The sequence below is a fragment of the Muscardinus avellanarius genome (assembly GCF_963383645.1).
Source record: "Muscardinus avellanarius genome assembly, chromosome: 1".
In the NCBI taxonomy this organism is placed as follows: domain Eukaryota; kingdom Metazoa; phylum Chordata; class Mammalia; order Rodentia; family Gliridae; genus Muscardinus; species Muscardinus avellanarius.
In genome coordinates this window covers 44,104,579-44,129,658 of record NC_137786.1, presented here as the reverse complement: position 1 = coordinate 44,129,658, position 25,080 = coordinate 44,104,579, and the positions used below count along the sequence as shown (strand labels likewise).

Genomic DNA, 25,080 nt, shown 5'->3' with positions numbered 1-25,080 from the left:
GGAATTACAAACATGCGCCACCACGACCGGCTGGATTAAGTGATTTCTAAAAATGCAGAGAGGTAGCTTGACTGTGTGTTGCATCCTCTGTCACCTCCCTTCATATTGATGTTTGATAAAGATTTTAATTTATGTGATACTTTTGAAGCAGAGTCACAGCTCCTCCTGGGGCAATGGTAAGTCTGTAGGATAGGTGAGATTCTGTATGAATAGTACAAAGCATTATTGCCTGGTTGAGAACGCGCTCTGTTAGAAATTTTAATCTCTGTGCAGGTCTCAGGATGGCACAGAACAAAGGTGACTGCTTGGGACACATTGCTTAGAGGCTAGCTGCATGTAAATAATTGCCTTTGTGCTACATGATACTTGGTGACTTCACTGAAATCTGTACAATTCAGTTTTAGCTCTGGATTACTTCAGTTGACCTTTGTGAAGGTCTTATCTATAGAGTAGGTGTTTGACTTGTTTTACCCTATTAGGATTTTGGGGTTTTCTCACTATTTAAAGTAAAATTTACTAAGAAAAAAGGTATGCATGGTAAGTGGGTTGGCTTGGGTTCAGCTTCTTTTATTTGGCTTTTTGAATGTTGAGATAGGCTGAATGTGCAGCTCTTCAATTCTCAAATCCTGGTTAAAAGCCTCAGTCAGGCGTGGTGGTGCAGGCCTGTAATCCCAGTACTTGGGAGTCTGAGACAGGAGGTTCGCAGGTTTGAGAACAGCCTCAGCAGTGTAGTAAGGTTCTCAACCTAGTGAAACCTTGTTTCAAAACAAAAAGCAAGAAAGGTGAGGGTGTAGCTCAGAGGTAGAATACACCAGGTTCAACCCCCAGTACCTTAAAAAAAAAGCCTCTCACTTGAACCCAAACCAAAGTTACCCTCATTGCCTCTTTTCTAAAAGTTCAGGAAATGATAGCACCAGCAGACTTCATAATGAGAGAGGCGTGTTTGCCGCCTTATAATAACATGACTCAGTGCTTACTTTTAAAACTGGATATTAAAGCCGAGGGTGGTGGCGCACACTTGTAATCCCCGCACTTGGGAGGCGGAGACAGGAGGATCGCGCAGGTTCGAAGCCAGCCGCGTTGGCTTAAGAGGCCCTGTTTCCACATAAAAAAGTATAAAATAGGTCTAGGAGTGTAGCCCAGAGGTAAAAGGGCTTCCAGGAACCCCAGTACCACCAAAATAAAAAATATATATATATATAAAATAGGTCTGGGAGTGTAGCCTGGAGGTAGAATGGCTTCCAGAAACTCCAGTACCACAAAAAATTTTTTTTTAAACATGGATATTAAAAATTGGATAGTGTCACAGTGAGGAGTGAGCCACTTGTTCTGGGCACCCTATAGTTTTATAGTTCTGAATATAAACTTATTTTATCCTTCTTCCTTTTGGGGAAAACCCTGCGTGCTACAAGCCACCATACGCAGACTGCACAGTGAGTTGGGTCAGTTCTCCTGTAGCCTTCGGGGCGCATTGCAAGAGTCCAGCCATTATCACCCTCCAGAGTTATTTTGAAATGGCTTTTTTGTACATTTTGGCTGGAGTATTGGTGGTAGAATATACTATAATATGGATCATCTCTACTTATTTATTACTAGACCTCAACCACAGCTGCTTTTCCCCTCCCACCTCTTTTTGCCTGTAGGATATACTGTATGTAGTCATGCACTTTGTATTAATATATTAGAAATCTACAAATCTGTTTTGTACTTTTAATATGGTTGGATACTTATAATCAAAACTTTTACTAGGGTATTGAATAAATTTAGTTTAATTAGAAAATAAATAAATAAACCTGGGTGCATGTGTACATTAAAAATACTTATACTGCCCGTTTTCTATAATTTCTTCTTTTAACTTAACCATGTTTGACATGACTTTGTGTGTCATTATATTTTTAGAAAGATGCATACAATTAATATTTGAACATTAACTTATAAAATTAAACAAAAGGGACATGCCCAGTATTGACTGTCACTCTCCAGAGTTCCCTTTTCAGATCTTGTGAAGGTGGTTGGAATGCTCAAGTGTAAGTTGAATAGTTTTAGTATGTGGAGGTTTAACTAATAATCCTACCTTTATCTAACAGTGCTAATGTTTCTAAATATTTAACGCTATAATTACTCAGTAAGCAGGACATAACTTAAGCACGTTGTTTTGGATAGCTAATGTATAATCAACTCATGAATTTAAGAATAAAAGGTTTTTATTGTGTAACCTCAGGCTCACTTTTGCTTTTAGTTATTAACTAAATCTCAGTGGGAGTTGGTTTCACATTTTCTAAGATCTTTCTATGATATAATATAAAAAGTTAAAGTAAGTAATACTCTTATGCTCGTGTTTTTTATTTTACTATCTGAATTTTCTGGGATGAGGTCCTAAGTCCTCTGACAATCCTGACACTTCTTTTGTGTTCTGAGCTTACAAGTCCACTAGAGGGTGCATTTTACTCTTTCAATGCATGACAGAAGTTCAAGTGTGTAATTTTGTTTAGAGTTTCATGGAGTTTCATAGAGCTGTGTCAACTCTCAGAAGAAAAACATCTTTAATTAAGAGAGCAGGAGACTATCATGTAAAAATATAACTCATTAATACAAAGCAATCATATGATTATTGAAATAGTGGCCTTGACAGTAGTGGTGTAGTAGGATGCAGCGGGGCAGGCCACGGGGCAGGGATGGTTATGAAAGCTCCAGGGACAGGATTAGATCTGGGGTGGCAGGGAAAGACCAGCCAAAGTCAAACTTCTTAGTCTTGGGACTCTTTATAATACTAAAAAACTGTTTGGTACCTAGATCCATCATTTGCTTTGCATGTGTGTGTGGGGAGGGGTGTTAGATGGTAAAATAGCCTGACTTTGGTTAACCCAAGGGGCCCCTCAGAGTGTGTTTTTTTCAAATAATTACTTCACAGGAAGAAGGCAGAGGGGGGAGGGAGATGCCACTAGGTGCCCTCTTTTTCCAGCAAGTACTTCTTAGATGTTTGCTGTTTGAGGGAAGGGCAGAGAAGGGGGAGGGGGATGGATCAGAAGAAGACCTCATAATAAGAAAAAAAAAAAAAAAAACCTATATAGCTTCCAGGCATGATGGAGTCTTTTCTGCCATTGACTTTGTGAGTTGAGTCTCTCTGGCCCATCCTAAAGCATACTCCTTCTATTAGACCTTTGCTGCTGTGACGCTGGCCCCACTCGGGAGAAGCTTCTATCCAGGTCAACTTGTCTTGGGGTCCATTTCACTTTCACCGTCAAAAATTGCCTACCTACTCCTAACCCTTCCTTTGTAACAGTGGCTTCTTTAGTATGCTTAAGAATTGTCCAGAAATCTCTAGAAAATGCAAGATATTGCATCTACCTTCAGGGACTCTGATCTGGAAGGTCTAGGATGGGGTCTGATTATGATCCAGGTGGTCCCTGAATACATCCTTAGTAACATCTCCTGGGTTCAGTGAGCTGCACCTAAAACAGTCTAGGGGCTTTATCAGTGTCAGTGGTTGGTTCTCACCCTTAAAACTGTAAATTAACTGGAAGAAACTAGGGCCACAATATGTGTATATAGATATCTAGTCACAAGAGTTGCTTAGTTGTTCAACCTAAGGTCTTGTTGCTTTGCTTTAAAAAATGTCTCTTAATAGTTCTTATTCTCTTTAGAAGTATACGTTGTTTAACTTTATGATAGATCCTCCTAATTCTCCATTAGAATATTCCTTTTTTCTTTTCTTTTTTCTTCATTAGAGCATTCTTGATGAATTCTCTTAGATTCTGATGTACATACTCAGTTCCTACAGTGTGTCCTTCACCCAGGCAGCCACCAGGGGGCAGGCACAGTCAGTCAAATACTTCAGAATTATGTTCTCAGGGTACACAGTGTAACTGGTAACTAAGAAGAGAGGGGGAAAAAAGTAACAAGAAAGGAAAGTTAAACCTTGAGATCCTATTATGACTTGAGATCCTTAAATAGCACAACAAGCTAGGTAAGGATCACCTTTGCTGCTGCCGGAGGACTGTTTTCTAGGAAGGCCATATTGGGTGGTCTACTCTATCATGATAGTTGAAACCTGTCCACAGCTCAGAGGATGCTTAATAAATTGAGATGATTCAGTAGAGAAAGGCGTAAGAAAATGTGTGTGTGTGTGTGTGTGTGTGTGTGTGTGTGTGTGTGTGAGAGAGAGAGAGAGAGAGAGAGAGAGAGAGAGAGAGAGAGAGAATGAGAATGAATGAATGAGAATATGAGAATCAAATCATTGGCAACCAAAGTGGCAAGAAGAGGAGCCCTTGTGTTCTAGGAGCATCTAAAATCCTTCCTCCTGAGCATGGGTGGAAGTGAACATGACTTGGTTCTCCCACAGGAAACAAAATGTTTTTAGGGATGGTATGTTTGGTGCTTGTTTTTTTTTGTGTGTGTGTGTGGTACTGGGGATTGAACCCAGGGGCATTCTATTTCTGAGTTATACCCCCTGCCTTGTTTTATATTTGATTTTGAAACAGGGTCTCACTAACTTGCTGAGGCTTTGCTAAGTTGCTGAGGCTGTCCTGGAACCTGCCGTCCTCCTGCCTCAGTCTCCCAAGTACTGGGATTACAGATGTGCACCGCCATGCCCGGCTGATGTTTGGTGCTTTTAAAGATCTGTTATGACATCTTTCTAAAATGCACAGTTCAGGGCTGGCGGTTTAGGTCCGTGGTGGGGCACTTGCCTAGCATATGGGAGTCTCTGGGTTCGATCTCTAGCCCTGCCCTCCCCCAAATTCACAGTTCATTTAAAAGAGATTGAGGAGTAAGGAAAACCAACATCTTAATTAAGGATTTCTTAGAATCCTTCAAAGGGGATTCGTGATGTTAGAGGCGTTTTCTTACTAATTTGAGAAATTAAAGGGAATTTTTTTTTATCACTAATGCAAAGGTTACATGGACTGGAGGAAAAGGATGAAAAAATAAGCAATGTATCAGTGGAAGATGTTAGAACTAATTCAGATAGCTATACAGTTTTACTGTAAAACGTGAGGAGAACTTCAAGAAGCAATAATGGAGGAGGCGAGACTGCCTGTTAGATCTTTAATTTTCCTCATCAACTTTCTTTTGTCTTGCTTCAGTCCCTGCAGTATCAGGGAATTCAAGGGAGGGTGGGTGTCAGTACTGGGGGAGTCAGTTACTACGCTCTTATCTCTCAGCACCAGACCTCCCCTTCCAGGTGGGGCTGTGTGGAGCTTTGCCTGCGCTCCCAGTCCCATGGGGTCAGTGCAGCAGGAGGCAGGAGAGGGCGGAGGGGAGGCACCTGCTTCTCCTCCTGGTTTCTTGCTATCTCGGTTAGCGCCCTCAGTGGTCACTCCTCTCCCTGGCAGTGGGGTTGCTTTAAAGCCAACTTTTTCACAAGTCCCAGGTCTAGTCTGCCTCTGTGACCTCAGGGTTATCCGCACCAGCTAGTGGGCAGGGTCCCCTCCCCAGAGGGCTGTAGCCTGGCTTTGTGAGGCCGACCGCCAGGACCGGTGCTAGCTGATCAGAGACCCCCTCGCAGCTCTGGGTCCCAGCTTCCTGCAGCTGTCACCGAAATACACTCACTTCACCTTTTCAGTTCTTCAATCTATTTGACTCATTCCTTATATTAGAGTTTCTTTGTTAAAATGAACGTGGTAGGATTGAACCCAGGGACATTCTACCCCTGAGCTGCACCCTCAGTCTTACTTTATTTGAAATGGGTTCTTACTAGGTTGCTGAGGCTATTTTTGAACCTGTAACCTTCCTGTCTCAGCCTCCCACATACTGGGATTACAGGCATGCTCCACCACACCCAGGTAGCCCCAGCCTTTCGTACTTTTTAATTAGAAATCAGTATGGCCAGATTGCCTAGACTGGCCTCAAACTTGTGATCTAGCTAGCACGCACTTAGCTGGTGCTAATACCTCTGAGGTCACAGAGGCAGAGTAGACCTGAGACTTGTGAAAAAGTTGGCCTTAACATGACTCCCGCTGCCCAGGAGAGGGCTCTAAATGAGAAAGCAAGAAAACCAGGATCTTATTTTATTTGAAACAGGTTCTTGCTAGGTTTTTGAGGCTATCCTGAACTTAAAACCCTCGTGTCTCAGCCTCCCACATATTGGGATTACAGGTGTGCTCCCCTACACTCGGCTAGCCCCAGCCTTTTGTACTTTTTAGAAACATAGTCTGGCCAGGTTGCCCAGATTGGCCTCAAATTTGTCATCCTACTGCCTCTGCTGTTGGGATTATAGGTATGCACCACCATGCCTGGCTGATTTCAGTGTTTCTTGCAGTATTTATTTATTTATTTATTTATTTATTTATTTATTTATTTATTTATTTATTTGGTGGTACTAGGGTTCCTGGAAGCCCTTATACCTCCGGGCTACACTCCCAGACCTATTTTATACTTTTTTATTTTTGAAACAGGGTCTCTTAAGCCAGAGCGGCTGGCTTCGAACCTGCACGATCCTTCTGTCTCCGTCTCCCAAGCGTGGGGATTACAAGTGTGCGCCACCATGCCTGGCCTTGCAGAATTTTTTTAGATTAAAGTTTTAACTGACCCTAAGCCTATTCCATTATAGAATAGCATTCCTATAATCCCAGCAACACAGGAGTCAGAGGCAGTAGGATCACAAGTTTTCTACTTCCAGTTCAAGCTCTTCTCAGAATCTCGCTGTATATAATAACTTTCTAACTGGATGTTTTCATTGTCTAGAAACTTTTGATTAAATCCTACTTGGAATTGTCACCAGAGAACAGAAGTATCCCTTTGTTAAGAGGATTAGTTACAATTCAGTAAGCGTCTACTGGATATGTCCTGGGATACTTAATTTTTCATAATAATTCACAATTTATATTGGAAAAGGAAATTTTATTTATTTATTTATTTATTATTTTTTGTGGGTATGGGAATGGAACCCAGAGGCATTTGGCCTCCGAGCTACACCCCCTGCCCTATTTTTTATTCTTTATTTTGAAACAGAGTCTCACTAAGTTGCGGAGGGCTTCACTAAGTAGCTGAGGCTGTGCGTGAACCACGAACCTCAGGTCTCAGCCTCCAGAATGCTGGGATTACAAGCGTGTGCCACCACACCCAGCTTGGAAAAGGAAATTTTAAACGGGTTACTCTCCTCAAACTGTTTTGGAATATGTGAATCATACTCCTGAAAGTGGGAATAAGCTGTCCAGGTCCACTCTGTGTGGGAGAACACACCAGGATGTTAGCAAATGGTACATGCAAAAGAAGGATGAATCCTGGAGGGGAAGGAGGAAGGGATGCAAAAGGGGTCCTTGTCTTCTAGAAAATTAGGATAAAACAAAAAAAAACTGTTAGAAAAGACTGTTTGACAGGTGAATCAAAGTCTCTGGCAACATACTTTCTTTTTTTGTCCATACATTCACTGTATAAAGTGCGTGTGCAGTCTATAGGCTTTTAGTGAACTGGCAAACTTCTGCAGCTGTCACTGGTTAGATGCTTTGGTGTATGAGGTGCCTTATTTTTACCGTCAACTGTATCTTTTTGCAGTCCACAAAAAGATGAGATTTGCCCAGTTAGCTGAGTAAATTAACCTCTTTGACTTCATCCTGACTATTGAACCTCCTCTCTAAGCTTTGCTTTTATGCAGAGTTTAGTGATGTAGCCACAGTTGGGGGCAGCCCTTCTGTAGACGAGCATCTCAGGGAACCTTTCAGATCATTGCATTCCCTGGTAAAACGTGGTTAGCCCAGAGTGCCCTGCCAGGGCTGGCTGACACTGTACTGACTTTCTATGAATGTATTTTCCCTTCCCCTCTTTTAGGGATCAGAGATTATATGAAGCAGAGACTGGAAGTGAATTATATGTGGACTCAGATGCTCATAGAAGTCAACGCTCTGACAACTTTCTGTTTCTGGTATTTTCCATGGAAGGTGCATGGAAGGCCCAGTGTCCTCTGGCTCTGTGGACTTATGGGTCTCTAGTCTCTTTCATCTCTCGCTTGGTTTGAGAAGATGCTGTTGCTTTTTCCAACACATTCTCTTGTCTCTCGCTTCCACTGGCCCAGGTCCCTTTTCAGAAAAGCCATTATTCTGCACAGAATAGTACTCATTTTACTCACCCACTCAAGACCACTTACTATTTGCTACAGCTCTGTTGTGGTGATTCTATCATACTCACTGTTGACTCTGGGTGTCCATGTCTTCTGATGAAAGGCATATAGACCACTTTTCAGTGCACTGTAATACAGCAGTTATCCAGTGACATATCTCCAAGGAATGCTTGTTGATGGCGCTTACATATTTGCATGGTGGCTGCCCTGTGTGACCTTCGGGGTGACCCAGAGCACTCAGGCCTCTCTTGTCACTTTGTTCCTGTACGAGAATGACAACTAGCACCCACGATTTAGGGGCAAGCTGACTTCTTTCTAGCCCCCATGATGTGGCATGAAGAGTGGAGGCCCTGGGTGCCGAGGGGCAAGCTCAGCTCTGCACCCACCCCAGCTCGCCTTTGCCCAAGTGGCTTCCGGTGGGGTGTGATTTAGCTGACTGCCGCCACACCCAGTGACCGTGAGCAAGCCTTTTAGCCTCAAAAGCCTCTATTTTTCATTAATAAAAAGATTCTAATGGAGGCCGGCATCGGAACCTGCCATGAGGTAAGGCCGGTGCTGGGGACTCTGAGGCCGGGATTGGAATCTTGCTAAGGGGTTAGGCTGGTGCCGGGGCCAATGGCCAGCATCGGAGCCTGCCGTGAGGCAAGGCCACTACTGCGGCCTCCGAGGTCGGGATCGAAGCCAGCTGAGGGGTAGGCCGGTGTGGGGGCCAGCGAGACCAGAACCGGGGCCTCCCATGAGGCAAGGCTGCTGCTTGAGCTAGCAAGGTCTGGATCAGTTCACCGAGTAGCCAGGCCACTACTGGAGCCGTCAAGAGTGGGATCGGTACTTGCAACTCAGCATGCACAGAGAAATATCGCAGAAAATATAAATCAGATGCTTCCCCTAATCTGCAATAACTAGTAGGAAAGGGGCAACAGGAAGAGGTTGACCTATAGAAAGGGCCCTATAGTGAAGCAACTAATGTGACCAATCAGAGGGTATGGAATAGTGGAAGACGGAGCCTCTTTAAAACGCAGGAGGTACATAAACAAATGTATCAAAGTTAATCACCAAAGAAGTGTGGGGTGGAGGGAGGGGGAGGGAATGGGATGGGGGCTGGATGAGGGCTAATTGGATGATGTGTGCTTGTATATCCTCTCAAGTCTTGTACTCCAAGTGATTGATATATGACTATAATGCACCAATTTAAAAAATAAATTAATTTTAAAAAAAGATTCTAATGGTATTGCCAGCTTGCTGGAGTGCCAGTGAGGTTTTAAAGGTGGGAGACAGGAAAGAGCCACGCCAGCCTTATTAAGATTAGGTTTTAGGTCTTGGATTAGCCACGCGGCTGCCTGCCTGCCCTGAGGGGGCCGTGCTGCCGCACACCTTGGTCCCTGAGCTGTTCAAGGTCTCTTCTTGTCATCAGTCCTTCTGCTACCCTGGCGGGTGAGCTCAGACAACTCAGCCACAGTGCTGACAGAATCCATGTTCTTTCCTTCAATTACAGGCTGAGTCTCCCCCATCATCTGAAAATCCAAAACCCGAAATGGTCCTAAGTCGAACACTTATTGAGCATTGACATGATGCCCCAAGTGGAAATTTTTATGTCATGAAAATTTTTTTCATGCACAGAATTATTTTTAAAAATTATATAGCATTACCTTCAGGTTTTGTGTATTAGAATTACCTTCAGGTATACCTGAGACAGAGATGAACTTTATTAGATTTGGGTCTGAGCCCCAAGAGACCTCATTATTCATATGCAAATATCTCAAAGTCTAAAAAAAGAAAAATGAAAGTCTGAAACACTTGTATTCCCAAGTGTTTCAAGTATAGGCTACTGAGTCTGTGTTGTGAGTGATTTTGTCATATTGTTTAAGCTGGGTTGAGGGGAAGAAGAAAGTTACAGAACCCCGGGATTTTGCTCCATTTGAAGCGTATGAGTGGTAGAGTGGCCTTTTCTCATGCCGACTTTATTCGTATGTGAATATTTTTAAAGCATAAGACTTTCTAAACTGACTAAAGCAAGGCATCATCTTCAATAAAACAATTTTTAATAGATTTTGAAAATAACATTCAGATTGTTTCCCTATTTCTCCTATTTCCTTGCCCTTTGGGTCTGTTCCCAGCCCTTCGCCCTTGCCCCAACGGGTCTTCTGACGTTGCCATGCGTCCAGTGTCACCCTGGCCATGTGCCCAGCCTCTGAATTCCGACAGTTCCTCCGTTCCTCTTCAGCTGGCTCAGCACTTTGTGGGGCCTAGAATTGCCTCATTTCCAAGGACCCAGACTCTGTGCTCTCCTTCACTGGTCACAGCCTCCTGCCCTCTGATCTGTTCATTCCTCCATCCCTTTAAATGAGCTGGGTGTGGTGGTGTATGCCAGTAATCCTTTAAATGAGCTGGGTGTGGTGGTGTATGCCAGTAATCCTGGTACTTGGGAGGCTGAGACAGAAGGCTTGCAGGTTTGAGGCCAGCCTCAGCAATTTAGTGAGACCCAGTGTCAAACTTAAAACTAATATAAGTCAAGGGATGTAGTTCGGAGTTAGAATGCCCCTGGGTTACTGGGCGTGGTGGTGCACCCTTGCAATCCCAGTACTTGGGAGGCCGAGACAGGAGGATCACTGGTTCGCAGCCAGTCTTAGTTATTTAATGAGTCCCTCCGCAAATTAGTGAGACCCTGTTTCAAAATAATAATAAAAAAAATAGGGCTAAGGGTGTAGCTCGGAGGTAGAATGCCCCTGGGTTCAATCTCCAGTACTAAACAAATAAATAAAACTAAGGAATGACTATTTCTGCTTGTTCCTTCTGTTTCAGTCCCATCCTTTCCTCTCTCTCTCTCTCATCCTCTCGTCTTAGTCCTGGGGATTGAGCCCAGGGGCACTCTGCCACTGAGCCACATCCCCCACTCTTTTTATTTTATTTTGACACAGGGCTTGGTTAAATTGATGAGGCTGGCCTCGGACACGCACTCTTCCTGCTTCAGCCCTCCTAGTAGCTGGGATTGTGCTGCCGCACCCAGCTCCATCCTTCCCTCTTGCGTGTCCCTCAGGCCTGCATGCTGCCCGGTCAGCTCTTTGGTCTTTGGCATCCTTAGAATCCTTTGTCTTCTGACATCCTGCTTTACACTCTGTTCTCACTGCCTCCCCATTTCTGACCCCTGGGCTCCTGGAAGTTACTGGAGGAAATCTAGGCTGGTGGGGTAGCGACGAGCTGCCTGTCTCTGCTGCGGCCTCAGGGCCACTGAGAAAGTTCCTTCAGTTTTAGATCCTTCTTCACTCTGGGATCCCCATTGTTAACAGTTCACTTGGATTTCAGGTTTTTTTTTTAGCATTACCAGCTCATCCAAGGGTTCTTTTGGTCAATTTGAGATGGAAATCTAGAAAGAGGCACCCAAATGAGGCATTGGGGGGGGGGGTTGTACTTGAGCACAGGGAGACAGTGCAGGGGTTAAGGTCCTTGGAATGCTCACTGAGGATACCAGGAGAAAGCTTAGGAGGAGGAGAGGGTGGACTTGCAGGGCGCAGTCAGCTATTGGCTGTGCACGATCTTGGGGTTTCTGCATGTATTTCCTTGACCTTTGCTCCTGGCACTGAGGCCTGCCTTTGATGTGGGGACCTGTGTATGCACCTGGGTTCATCCCTGCTGGGGTCACCAGAGATGATAGAGGCGCTCATTTCACCCATTACCCCAGAAAAGTCATCTGTGGGTCAAGTTCAGGCCCCTTGTGCACCTGAGGCTGGGTCAGCAGCTCCTAATCCTGGTCATTGTTGGGAATAATTCTTGGAAAACAGCTTGTGTCTCAGCCCTCCAGGTGCCATCCTCCACTGCCAGCAGCCTGCTTTCCTCTCTAATAACCTAACCTTCTTTTTCACCAAGAAGGTAGATACTGATCAATTTCTTCAGTTCTCTTTTACACCGCCACCTTGGTCCATGATGTCAACACATTTCTAGCCTTTTCTTCCTGACTCTGTGTGTGTCCTGACTCCTTTTCCAGGACAGTCTCTTCACTTGAGTCCCCAGGTGTCACTTCAGGGCCTCTCACAACCACCCACACCCTTCATAGTCTCCTTTCTGCTGATTCTCTCCTTTCATCTTTTGAACATTTTGCTTTCCCAAAGCCTTATCTTCTCTCATCCTCTTAGTTACAAATTTCCAGGAGACCCATCTGTTCTTCCTCCCTCCGTCTATTTTTCCATGCAGTTGTTCTATTGTCTGTGACCATGTGACACCCTTTCCTGCCATTCTACTGGAGCTCTTCTCTCATGTCAATATGCACCTCCTTCCTAATTGGCAAAGAATCTCACCATCTCTAACACCATCGATGTAGTTATGCACGCTGCCTCTTCTGTGGTTAATAAACCATCTCATATGACTTCCTTGAATGGGTGAGTAAAGCAACTTTGTCTTCCTCCCTTGGTCTCCATGACTGGGTACCATATTTTTTTTAGTCTCTCTGACTTTCCTTTCAATCTCTTTTTATGCCTAAGTTTGAGTTTCCCCAGCTTGGCAGGATGATGAAAAATAAGGTGATCTTACTAGGTGCAATGATGCCTTACTATAATCTCTGTACTTGGAAGGCTGAGACAGGAAGATCAAGGGTTTGAGGCCTTGGCAACTTAGACCCTGTTTCAAAATAAAAAATGAAAATGGCTGGGAGTGTAGCTTATAGCTAGAATGCCTCTATATTTAATCTTCACTACCAGAAAAAATAATGGGGTGGGATGGGTGGGAATCTTACATGAGTGCCTACTGAGTGCCAAACACTGCTCAGTTAGTGACATTTGCTCTGTTACCTTTTCTCATCTGTACAACCATAGGAAATGTTTTTTGATGTTCCATTGTTTTTAGAGAATAGTTAAATTTGAGAGGATTTAGGATTTAATCCATACAATTATTGGCTAGTGGAGGAGGAGGAGGTGTGAATCTCATTTGATTCCAGGGCCTGGGCTTCTCCTACGGGAGTCACACAAGATTCAGGGTGAAATTACTTTTGCGTTTCCCACAGTGCCTGACCTAGTGCTTGTATATATTAAATGTGCATATTGAGGAGTAAGTCTATGATAGGGTCTATTCTTATAGATTCAGCCTTTTTGTTTCAATTTATTTTCCTTTAAAAAATATGGGCATACCTGGGTGTGGTGGCCATACGCTTGTAATTCCAATACTTGGGAGGCTGAGACAGGAGGATCACAGGTTTGCAGCCAGCCTCAGCAACTTAATGAGGTCTTCCACAACTTAGAATAAAATAGGGCTGACTGGGTTATCACCAGTAAAACACACACACACACACGGCATAAAAAGCTCAAAAACTAATACATGCTTGTTGATAAAAATCCAAACAAGAAAAGCTTGTTATAAAGTAAAAAATGAAAATCTCTTCCTCCTCTTCCCACCACTCCCTCTCTCAAGGGGTGGTGACAGCAATCATTTCTGTACTGATGATATCCAAGTTTTCAGTTTCTGTCCCTAGTTCCCTCTTGAGTTTCACAATCCAGTCTGTTACTGTTGAGTCCAGATGCTGATTTATAGCTATTTATATTTTTCCATATCATTGTCTGTATGCACATATTTGAGCTATTTGAAATTCCTTTGGAGGATGGCAGATATGGAATCAGTCAATGAATCCTTCAGTCCACTCGTGTTTACGCGTCCATCTTGCTGGTTCCGTGCACTCCTTTCCTTTAGAAGTAAACTCCTTTTTGTTTTTTTCTCGTGCAACACCATCTCCTGTGTCTTCTCTCAGTTTGGATGCCATCTTCCTGGTGGTCCTGTCTCAACCCTCTTCAACCCCCATCTGATCAGATGGCAAGTCCTGCCAGTGGTGGAGGCTCAGCACAACCCTTTGACACCACTGCTACGGGAACTCGGCCCTGGCCTCCTGTAGCTGGACAGTAGACGCGGCTTTTCCTCCCACCTCTGCTCTGCTGAGATTTAACTTCCTCAGACCTAGATGTCAGCGGGTACCTTCAGCGAGTGGCCTCAAGCACACTTTATCCTGGTACAATTTAGGTTCTGGCTGCGTCCGTTTCTGGACCCTGCATTGACGGTTTGTGTTTATGCTCTGCTGCGCTCTGCTCTGGACACACTTTCCATTCGAGGCTGTTGAAATGGCATTCCTTCTTGTAACCTCCTTCTGAGACGCTGCCAGTTCTCAATCAAGGAGGCGCTCCCCATCTCCAGCCTCTGATATTTACTATGTGTTCTCAGTATTAGCACTTGGTCCGTGTTGCCTGTGTTAAGATGGTCTTTTAGATGTACTGCCTCGTTAGATTGTACTTTTTTTTTTATTTAGAAAAGACTGTGTTTAGGTATTTTTGTGTTGCTCATTTGGAACAGGGTACTCAGGTAAACACTATTCAGATTTTTCTTGATTTGAGAACCTTAAAATTGGTTGAGCCTATAATTTTCATATTTTGATAATTCTGTTAACAAGCTTGTCCCTGAAAGCCCCAGTAATCTCTCCAGTGGAAGTTCATGCTTGGTGGTCTAAATAGTTCATGTCAATTATCAGTCAGCATGTAAACCTTTTTGTATCTCTAAAGTGGCCTATTTAAGTGACTCTGGGATTTGATTAAAATTTAGCTTCAAAACCATCATCTACTCTATGTGATTTCTCAAATATTTCAAAGTATCGTGGCATTTCAGTACTATTAAAGTATTGAAAATATTTTTTCAGATGTTCTTATTTTTTATCATTTGAGTTTTAGTAAATCTTAAATATTACCTCTGATTTTAACCAAGCCATTAGAACACAAATTTAAAACTGATTTAAATTCTAATTAAAAAAATAGGTAGTGAACTGATGGGAGAATGATTTGTTTTCATGAAAAAATGGGGTAGGGCATTTTTCCTACAGCAGTGTCACTGTTACTTGCTAATACGATGCGTGATCACTTAAGGCCTCTTTGACTCCCAAATGATTCCTTTTCTCTCCTGAATCATAACCAGGCCGAGACTTGAGATAAAGGCCGGGGGAAGGGTTTTTCTCTTTCTCATACGTGTCCCTCCAGTCTGATCCCGGGATGCCTGGGTGAGTGACAGATCTCCTATTGTTCCTCCTTGGGAAGATGTGAGATTGAGCCCTTGGGTGGACCAGGAAGAAAGAAATACATATCCAGCTCCTCTCTCACCCGTTGCCTGCCTACCTTCTGCCAGTACAGATGCTCTGATACCATTTAAGGTGATGCTTTTAGGTACTCGCTGGACAAGCAGAGTCCTGATTTACGGCTATCCAGCAGTGCCGGTATTAACTGAGATGAGAAGCTCCTAGAACACTATTAGGACTTTTGTGGAACAAGCACCATAGTGTCCCAAATAAGCTGTCTAGATATTTTATTTTATTTTTTTGGTTGTGTTTTGACTTTTATGTGCTGAGTCGCAGCCAGCCCGTTTGCTAAGCGTGGGGACTTCTGGGGCTCTTTTTGAAGCATTCTTTTGCCATACTTTATTCCTACAAATTTTAGGTAAAAATAATTGGGATTGCTCTTTTAAATAAAATCCCAAGGGACTGAGTTCAACATGCTGTCTCTTTAAGTTTAAATTTTTGTTCAAAGGACAAAGCTCAAGTAACTGAGTTTTACCCCTTAGAAATGTGAGATTCATTGGGGTTCAAGGGAAAGTCGCTTTCTTGTCTTCTCGGGATTGATCTTTCACTTCAGCTTGGCTCATTTCTGCTTCCCGTCCTTTAGTATTTAAAATTTGCTTCTAGAATTTATTTTGTTTATGCTTCTTTGGCATAGGAGGAGAATTTCCCAAGTTGCTTAAGTTTCCCTTGTCTTTTCATTGTTCAAAAGTTCCAAACTGCCAAGTGAAAAACTGTATGTGTGTGGTTCTGGCCAAATAACCTAAAAATTCTTTCTCTGGGTCCCCATGATTTTTTTTTTTTTATTCTTTTGGTCCTGTTGTAAACTTGACACCAATTTTTCTTTATGCTTATAAAATGTGGTTTGTTTATATCTAGTTCTTTGTGTGAAATTCGTGCTGAAGAAGTGTGGGATTGTGTTGAATATATTTTCTCTTGAACCAGCTGGACTCTCATTTAACCCTTGTCTGAAGGGGTGTGTGTGTGTGTGTGTGTGTGTGTGTGTGTGTGTGTGTGCACGCACGCGCGCGCACATACCAACTTCTTGAGTGGTTTCTCAGTTGTAAAACTTGAAAGAAAGAGAAAAAGAAAGAAAAAGAAAAGAAGGAAAAGAAGGAGAAAAGTCCTATAAGTAAGAGGACAAAGGAATGCTCCCTTCACTGGGCTGGAATGGAAGTTTGTGTTTCATTTAAAATGACAAATCAGCAAATCCCTCCTCAACTCCATTGAATCAAGGTGAATTTTCTCTTCACTCTGGCTTTGGACACAGCTCGTTCCTCTGGACATCTTCCCAGGAAAGCCCCTGTGTAAAGCCCCCATTAAAGCAAAGTCATCGTAAGATCATTTCATTTCCACAGTGCTTGTCTCCTGACCTCTGTGAAACACACCACAGCTCTTGAGGTGCATGTTTAGAGTCCTCACATTACTAAAAGGGAAAATTAAAAGTGAACACACAGTTCTCGTATTTTCTCAAACAGTGATACAGACTGGAGATAAAAAGTTGAGATTCTTTGCTTCCGTATGGTAAAGCAATTTGGGAAAAGCAATTAGACATTCGGCAGGAAGAAAATGTCAGACTGGGGGGGTGGGGGGTGGGCAGTGCTTTTTACTGTCCTGAATTCTGGAATTTTATTCAGAATTAAAGGGAGAAAAAAAACTAAAGACACATGTCTCCTGATTTCACTCTTAGGATTTATCCGTCTTAGGGCTAGCACTGGAGGCAGCACTGTGTATCTCACCAAGCAAAGGGGGTGGTTCATGCAGACTGCAATTTATTCATCACCATTAGTTAGTTCCCCAAATGAAACAAAGAATAATAAATTATATGATGCTCATTGTGTCTTGTCTCTTGCTGGGGGCTCTTGTCAATTTCAGAGAGAAATTAAATGGTATATGCTCTTTATTTTCACTAGAAAACAGACTTGTAAGAAAATGGACTAGTCTGAACTTCTACTCTTTAAGGTCTTATAGTACCTTGTGTGCCATGGTATGTGGGCCAGGTATGAAGGTGCTTGTACTGTGTTAAAAAATCAAGTCACCCAAGAAGAAGGTTTGTATATTCAGACAAAGAGTATCTGAATCCCATGCCAGATTTTTTCAAGGTAATGAAAATTTTAAAGGAAAACTCTGTGGGGACGTTCTCAGCCAGATGAAGCTCAGTAGCAGAGTCCACTGAGTAAACCACTGACTCTCGTAATCTCTACGTCTCTTCTAGAGTCTTCTGTTTTCCCATCTCTCATCCACAGCAAAAGCAAACAAAATGGAGGTGTGAGAGAGGGGTTCATTAGTTGGGACAGTTTCTAAGCACATTTTGACCTTGATAGTAAACTCTTTTCCAGTCTGCCAACCACAGTGTCTAGAAATAGTAACAAGTAATTTTCTTTAGTATGCTATCTTCTGAAAGGCATTAATAACTACACCTTATGATTATGTAGAGATACCATATGGTTGAAATAGTTACATGGTTATTAGTACCTCATAAATTAAGGTGAGAATGTTTTTTTTTTGTTTTAAAATCTATTATAGAAATTTCTTCTTTCTGTACTTTTAAGATAATCAATGTTTTTGCTGTGTACTGATGTTCAGTTAGACACCACAAAAACCAAAAAGGATTCATTCTTCCAAGATGCCAAGAAATTATTCATTTCCTGAAGAAATTAATGTTAAATATGGCAGGGCAAATTTTTTTCCTTTCTAGATTAGTTCTTGATTTTGCTATCTGGTCAACCATAGCTTTTAAAGAATATTTAGTATGAGGAATGAACTTTTTGGCTAAAGTGTTTTCTAATATGACTTTTGGAAATTTCTAACTATATCACAACATATTGACTTACCATTATAATTGTTTCTTATTTCCTCTCTTCTCTTTTTTTTTTCCTTCTCTTCTTTCATTTTTTATTTTTAATGACCATTGCCTTTTTTTTCCCTAGATAACTAGGATGAAATAGACTTCACGGGTTTAAGAACAAAACCCAGACTTACAAAATATCCTCAAATTACTTGTATTTAATTAATATGTAATTTCTTAATTAGTTCCTTGCTTCTTTCTATTGTGGCGATTGTCTTGATTTTTGTTCCCAGTTTTTAAAACAGGAAAAGTTTTAGGCCTTTCCTGGTTCTCCTTGTGTTGTCCAGCACACATCCGACTTCCTTACCAAAAACGAACAGTGAATTTGAGATTTGATGTATTTTACTCTTATTTTCCCTTCTACTCTGATCTCCTATATATGGCTGCTTTGCAAAATAGTTTTGTGCAAGCAGACATGACTTAACTCCATTCCTCGCATAGAGAACTATTCAACTTTACTTTTATGTGTTTTGAATACTGCCGCATGTGAGACTGTGACAGCAATAAAGTATGCATGGCCAACCTTATTTTAATAGCGAAAGAGAGCTGCTTTTAATTAATAAGTAGATCTCTTTATGTCTGGGATTTTCGTTTATTTTGTGGTTCTTTAGAGTTCTTCAATTATGTGGCCTAAAAGGGCTATGTTAGTGGGGACTAAATCCTTTTAAAAATCTGTCATTTACATGTTTTCTGTCTGTAATCTCTATTTTCAGATTACTGTCTCAAAAAGGAAGAAAGGAACCAGAAAATAACAACAACAAAAAAACCCAGCAGTAGCAGTTTTTCTCTAAAGTGTTAAAATTCATAGCCCATAAGTATATATTTTTCAATTCGGTTATGTATATTTCATGTCATTCGTGGAATACAACATCTATTTACACTGATAGAAAACTAGCTGTCATCTTTAGCTGGTCCATTACACTGACCCAAGTTGCTTTAAAGAATCTTCATATTGAATTTTTTTCTCAACTTGACATTTGCTTTTAAGCTACTGAAAAATCCACTGAACCTGGGTAAAGTTTCCGCTAGTATGTTCTTGATCCTTATAAAAGGTTTGCAAGGACCCTTCCCACTGGTGATGCCACTTGGGTCTTTGATTTAATTCAGCTGAATCTAGGATGTAATTGTGTACCGTGACGTCTCTCACCACAATTCCTTCCCAAGGGAGTGTGTGCTACAGCAGGAATCCTGAGTCAAAGTGAGCCTGCAGGCAACCCAGTTTCTGGGCAGTAATATGGGTACTGTTATGACCGTCATGTAAATGAATATATCTATTCTTGTTTTTGCAAGCTTCTTTAGGTGTGTGTTCTGCTTTTCTTAGACGATAGATCTATATGGAGAATATGACCTTTGGTGGCACTGAAAAAAACTTTATAGATGCAGGCACAACTCACTTCTTGGCTGGATATTAATTACTGGAAAATACCTAGACTGTGGGTCATTATGTTTTAACATTTCAAAATTAAGAAAAAAATAAATCATGCTGGAAAAAAGAAAATAGATATTTTAAGATCAGAAGTGATGACTTGTGGGTGATAAAGCCTGGATGATGAACTATGTGGACTTTCTGGTTTCTCTCTGGTTCCTTTGCAGTCTCTCTCTGTAGACTCTATTTGGTCAGATACAAAGAAGTGCCAGCCAGGGAGCTCTCGGAAACGCTCCTCAGGCACTGTGAAACACTTGTCGGTAGATGGCAGTACTGTTCCACAGCAGAATTTTTTAATCACTGCAAATACATTTCATGTATTCATGTCTTTCAGTCTAATTTCAAAAAAGCTTGATTAGCTACATTAAGCAATGTTTGGGTGATTTTTTTTCCCCTTTTAAACTTACAGAATTACAAGCACAGCCTGAAAGAAAGCCATAATTGGTAGACACATTATTATTGTGCCTGTCAGTTCAACATGGGGAATGGCATATAGATTTTTTAATTTTATTTGTAAAAACAGTCTATATAAATTTGTAAAGTAGTTAACATGAGTGCTTATACTTTCCCACTTGTTTTGTATCAGTGTTTTCCCCCTTAGTTTTCCATGGATAACATCATTATGTCTGGTGGCTCGTACTAACGGAATACTCCTTAATTCTACTGATATCTTAGCGTATCATAATTTTAGTTTCAGACCAAGATAGACTTTATTTATTTGGAAGATCAGAAACTATAGCTAGGGTGTTCTTACCTTCTTGTGTTAGGATTTTTTTTTTTTCCTTCTCTTTAGGAAACATGTGGTTCAGATAGGCTGGTCTGCTTTTCTTTCTTTGTGCTCCAGGTTATATTGTAACAATTAGCTTTCCTGGTTGAAGATAAAGTAATTAACAATCTATGATTGTTTAAAATGGAAGCTTGCACAGCTGATTGGCATTTGGTATATTTCCTGAACTTTCCTTATTTTTAGGGGAGATTTCATATAGGATGGGAAGATGGAATCGATAGTTTTTTTTTCTTCTTTTGTATGAACAAGGGCATTGTGTTTCTAATATTCCATTTGATATATATTGTTTAATGAAATACTTTAGGTGAAGTTTTCTTTTCAAATTGAACGGAATTTCAGAAAAGTATGTTTTCGCTATTATCATGTTTTCCCATGTCTACTGAATTTATGCCTAGAATTGTAAAATGCCTGATTATAGATTTAATCCAGCTTTTTTTTTTACTTCAAAACATTTTAAAAGTGCAAATGCAGTGTTAATATTTTTGTTCCATATTACTTGTAAAGGCTTTAACAGGTAGCGTAGAAAGAACTAAAACATCTGGGTGCTGCTGAGTAGAAGGTTCTGTTTTACTTATCATTTGTCTTAGCTCATTCCGGGATAAGCTATAGTAGTCTTAGTTTCTATATAAATTTGAAATTTGCAACATAAGCCCCAACCTGTGGTAGCCGAGGTACCTAAGTATATCATGCAATTCCAGACCGGTTTTGATGTTATGCTTAACCCACCTCCATGATGTGAAGAACACATTTTAAAGATCCCTTTAGTTGTATGAGTATATGTGTACATGCACCTACAAATTCATAGCCACATAATGTACAAATAACTATTATAACTGCCGTAAAATACGCAGGTAGGAATTTTTGTGTAGCTTATGTTGAGTAAGTTAAAACTTGGACCGTAACATATTTAATGTCTCCTAGTAGACAGAGATGAGTGTAGTAATAACAAATTCCTCTAAGATATTTTTAGTTATGTTCTTCCATCAGATACAAATAGAAGACAACATAAAGCTGGCCAAGAAGCACACACCTTAGTTACTTATGGTAGTGCACAGTGGAGTCAAACACCCCGTGTAGTAAGAACTTCCTATCTCTCTGGGAAGTTTCGATCCGTGGGGAAGTGAGGATTAAACAGTGCCTCTGTGGTCTGCAACTGAAGAGCTGTCGAGTGATGTATTTTAAAGAGCACCTCAAAGTTTTGAAGGAGTAACAGATTACCAAAAAACCCCTGTCCAAGCTAATTTATAATTCATTTATGCCATCTTAAGTATCTGGGAGAAATGATTCTTCCTTTTTGACTCAGGATAGAGATTTCTCAAGCAGCATTCTTCTCCAGCCAGCTATAGGATAAGGGTGGACAAAAAAAAAAAAAAAAAAAAAAAAAAATTGGCTTTGTTTCTATTTTATGCACAGCCAGACTTGCTCTTATGTTTGTAATATTTAAAGGCGTTCAATAGGAGGCCCTTGATTCTTTGATCTAATGCCACGGTGCAGTTTAATGAGAAAGGTTTTTCATATTGTGTGCAATATTGAAATTTTCTGCCAGCTCAGACCAATATAATATAATGTTCGATTTGCACCTCCTATCCCTTCTTTTATTTCTTGTCATGAATCCACCCTCCTCCCTCAGCCAAAACAGGTAATTACAAAGGTCCTCAGATCAATTTTTGTAAAGGGGCACCCTGACGGGTACCATGACTGAAGTGTGACATGAGCCTTTTCCAATACAATGGGTGGCCTAACATTCCTCTGGAAGCCCAAGCTCATTAAATATTCGGTTCCTTTTTTCCCCCTTGCTCCCCCCTTTAGCTTGAGTCGCACTAAGTCTGGGGTTTCTTCACTGAAGACTTAGGAAAATTGCTTCGAGTTCTCAGATTGAATTTTTTATGTGTATGACTTCATGATAGCATTAGCATGCGCTTTGATCCATGTGTGAATGGCGCTGGGTCGGCGCTTATTGCCATATCCAGATGGTGTTACAGGGAACAAACAGTTGTGTTTTAGGATTTCTCAATAGACTGTCTAGACTGGCCGTGCAGCAGACAGATACAGCCACCCATCAAATTAGCGTTTGTCAGATTTATGGTAATGGTTCACCAGAGCCTTCCTGTCATTGACATTAAGATTTACGCCTCCGAAGTTATTTTGTCTTCCACAGAATATAGCTTGTGATTGCTCGGATTTAAAAAAAAAAAAAAAAGTTTGAGGACAGAAAAGTCTTGCTGAATGTGAGCTGTTTCTGAATGAAAAGAAAAATATAAAAGGCATTACACAGTGGCTGCAGCTCAGGAGCTGTATTGATTAGGGAAAGGCGCCTCCCCACCCCCATCCGCCTCTCAGAGTGATAAGAAGGATGTTCTGCCCTGGCTGGTGTCTCCCATTTGCCCCTGTTGGAAAGAAAAACATGTATGTGGGTGACTGTGGCCAGATTTTGCCCTTTCATGTCGTTACTCTGGAGTAACGCGATCTGCTGCCCCAACGCGGTGGGAATAACCTTTTGACAGGCAGTATGTCCATTCTCAGTGGAAATGTTTTTCCAAGTCTGGCCAGGTCACCTTTGATCATGCCTCCTTCCAACGTGGGGTCACAGCTACTATGCTATGCCAGCGTCACAGGTTCCTGCCAGGAGAGTGAGAGCCAGGAGAGCTTAAAATAAATAAATAAATATGACCCAAACCCTCAGCAGTTCTCCATCACTGAGGCTCTGGAGCTGGAAGGGTGCAGGAGCCCCACATGGAGCATGCACGATGCTTTGGGTTAAATTTAATGTGTGCCTTGTTGCATAACTGGGTCAAAGGATGCATTTTGTATATTTTCATCTAGAGCAGTTTCAGGAGTGAGGGTCCATTGCATCCTGGGCAGACTGAGACATGTCTGAAAACGTGTTTTCCTATTGTACGTCGGTGTAAATGACAAATGGTGAGGAGGCTGTGGGGGCTGATTAAAACTCCGAGACGGCCATGGCAGACAATATATAGGGAACCGGGCTTTGCAGAGGTGAAAAGCTGCAGCATTTTTCAAAGCAAGTTCTTTTCATCTGTCTGAGCACCGGCACTGGGGGAAACCCCTGCTAACCCCTTCGGTATGTCAGGACTGAGAACTGCAGCCTGTTCGGTTACAGAGGAGAAGGCTCACCGGATTCTTACCAGAAGGGCATCTTATCTGTTTCCTTGGCAGTAGCAGAGCAAAGTGGCCTCAGTTCCTGAATGAAGCATTCTCTGCTAAATGTATGGGGACAGGAGGCTTCTTGCTAGCCGGCAGTGCCCCTGGTGTATCTGGGAGATTTCTTCCTCCCATTTTGCTCTAGCCACAAGTCACTATTTGTAAATAGTTATTTTGGCCTTTCTAGAAGAGACTTCTCTCTCATATATGTGTTGAAATTTAGTGATGAATGTGTTTTAGCAGTCGTAACAAAAAATGTTGCAAATTAAATCTCTTTGCATTCTCTCCAAAATAATAAAATAATGGGTCTTCAGCTTTGCCCGTTTTCAAATCTTTAAACATTGAATTAGATGCACAAAATTAAGATAATTATTTTCCACCTTAATCTCTCTGAGTGTTAGAAAAATTCACTTGATTTGAGTTTTTCTTTTATAAAGGAATTAGAAACGGTTTATGGAAAAAGACTTTGATTACCTCTGTTACACGGCCAGAAAGTTAGAAGATTGCCCAGAAAAATATGGAAACAGTTTTGCTATACAGAATTTTTCTTCAAAACTTCTCCCTCTCCCTTCTTGCCTCTCTTCTTTCCTCCCGTCTCGCTTACCCTGCTCAGAGTTAGTCATTTTGGTTCCCTTTGAGAAGTATATTTCTCAAGGGACCTCAGTGATCTTTACTCTGTTCAGATTAATTTCCAATTTATTGTTAAAAGGATCATCATTTTGAGGACTCCAAAGTCAGTGTAATCACTACCGCCCGATCCTTTGTGAGGCTTGCTTGGGGTGGTGGCAGAGGGGGGATTCCTTGGCCAGCTAGAATCGTTACCATTTTGGACTCCAGAACTATTTTAAGTTTGTTGTAAGAAACAGTATAAATTTTACAAGACACATTTATAGTGTTTTTAAAAAGTTAACTACCCTTCTTACACGTGTGTTTTGTTGGGAATTGGAAGGCTTGAATGGAATGCCAGCCTCTCAGCAATGTGTGAAAAGTTATTTGAGAAAAATCCTTTTTCTTTAGTTGAATAGTTTACTTCCTCTGGGACTCTTCTACATTTGTGATTTGGGGCTTACTATTTTTTTTGTGTGTGTGGTACTGGGGTTCCTGGAAGCCCTTTTACCTCCGGGCTACACTCCCAGACCTATTTTATATATTTTTTATTTTTGGCAACAGGGTCTCTTATGCCAGCGCGGCTGGCTTCGAACCTGCGTGATCCTCCTGTCTCCACCTCCCAAGCGCGGGGATTACAGTTGTGCGCCACCATGCCCGGCTGGGGCTTACTATTTTTAGAATGAAATTTTGACAGCGTACTTTGTTCTGTGTTTGCTTGATCAGACGACATACTTAAAGGAACCATAGGATATTAGAGCTGTTCTTGGAGAAACAGGAACATGTATAGTTTTAAGTATTTTGGCCAAGGCCACAAAACTGGGTAGTGAGGGCAGTCTTCAGGTTCTCCCCTCCTCCCATTAAATCATTACATTTTAGGTAGCTAGTAAGAAATAGGCTCTTAATTGGTGTGTTTCTCCCCCACAAAACATGCCTAATCTTCATTTGACTAATTAGTTCAAAGCTAAGAAAGACACATCATTTTCTTCAAGCCGATTTTGCCAAGAGAGGAAATATAAAAAAATAATGTTCAGTTGGACAGATACTGTAAGCCATGTACCCAATGGCTATTTATTCCCTCATGTTTAAAGGAACCTCAGCTTGAGGCTGTGATATGCCTAGTATCTGG

At 41.6% G+C, this 25,080-nt stretch overlaps 1 protein-coding gene across 1 annotated transcript in view; it reads left to right on the top strand.

The window, feature by feature from the left end:
* ARL15 (ARF like GTPase 15) overlaps window positions 1–25,080 on the top strand; it is a gene marked incomplete at both ends in the record, with an annotated part of 411,109 nt that overhangs the window by 79,896 nt on the left and 306,133 nt on the right. The window lies entirely within an intron of this gene.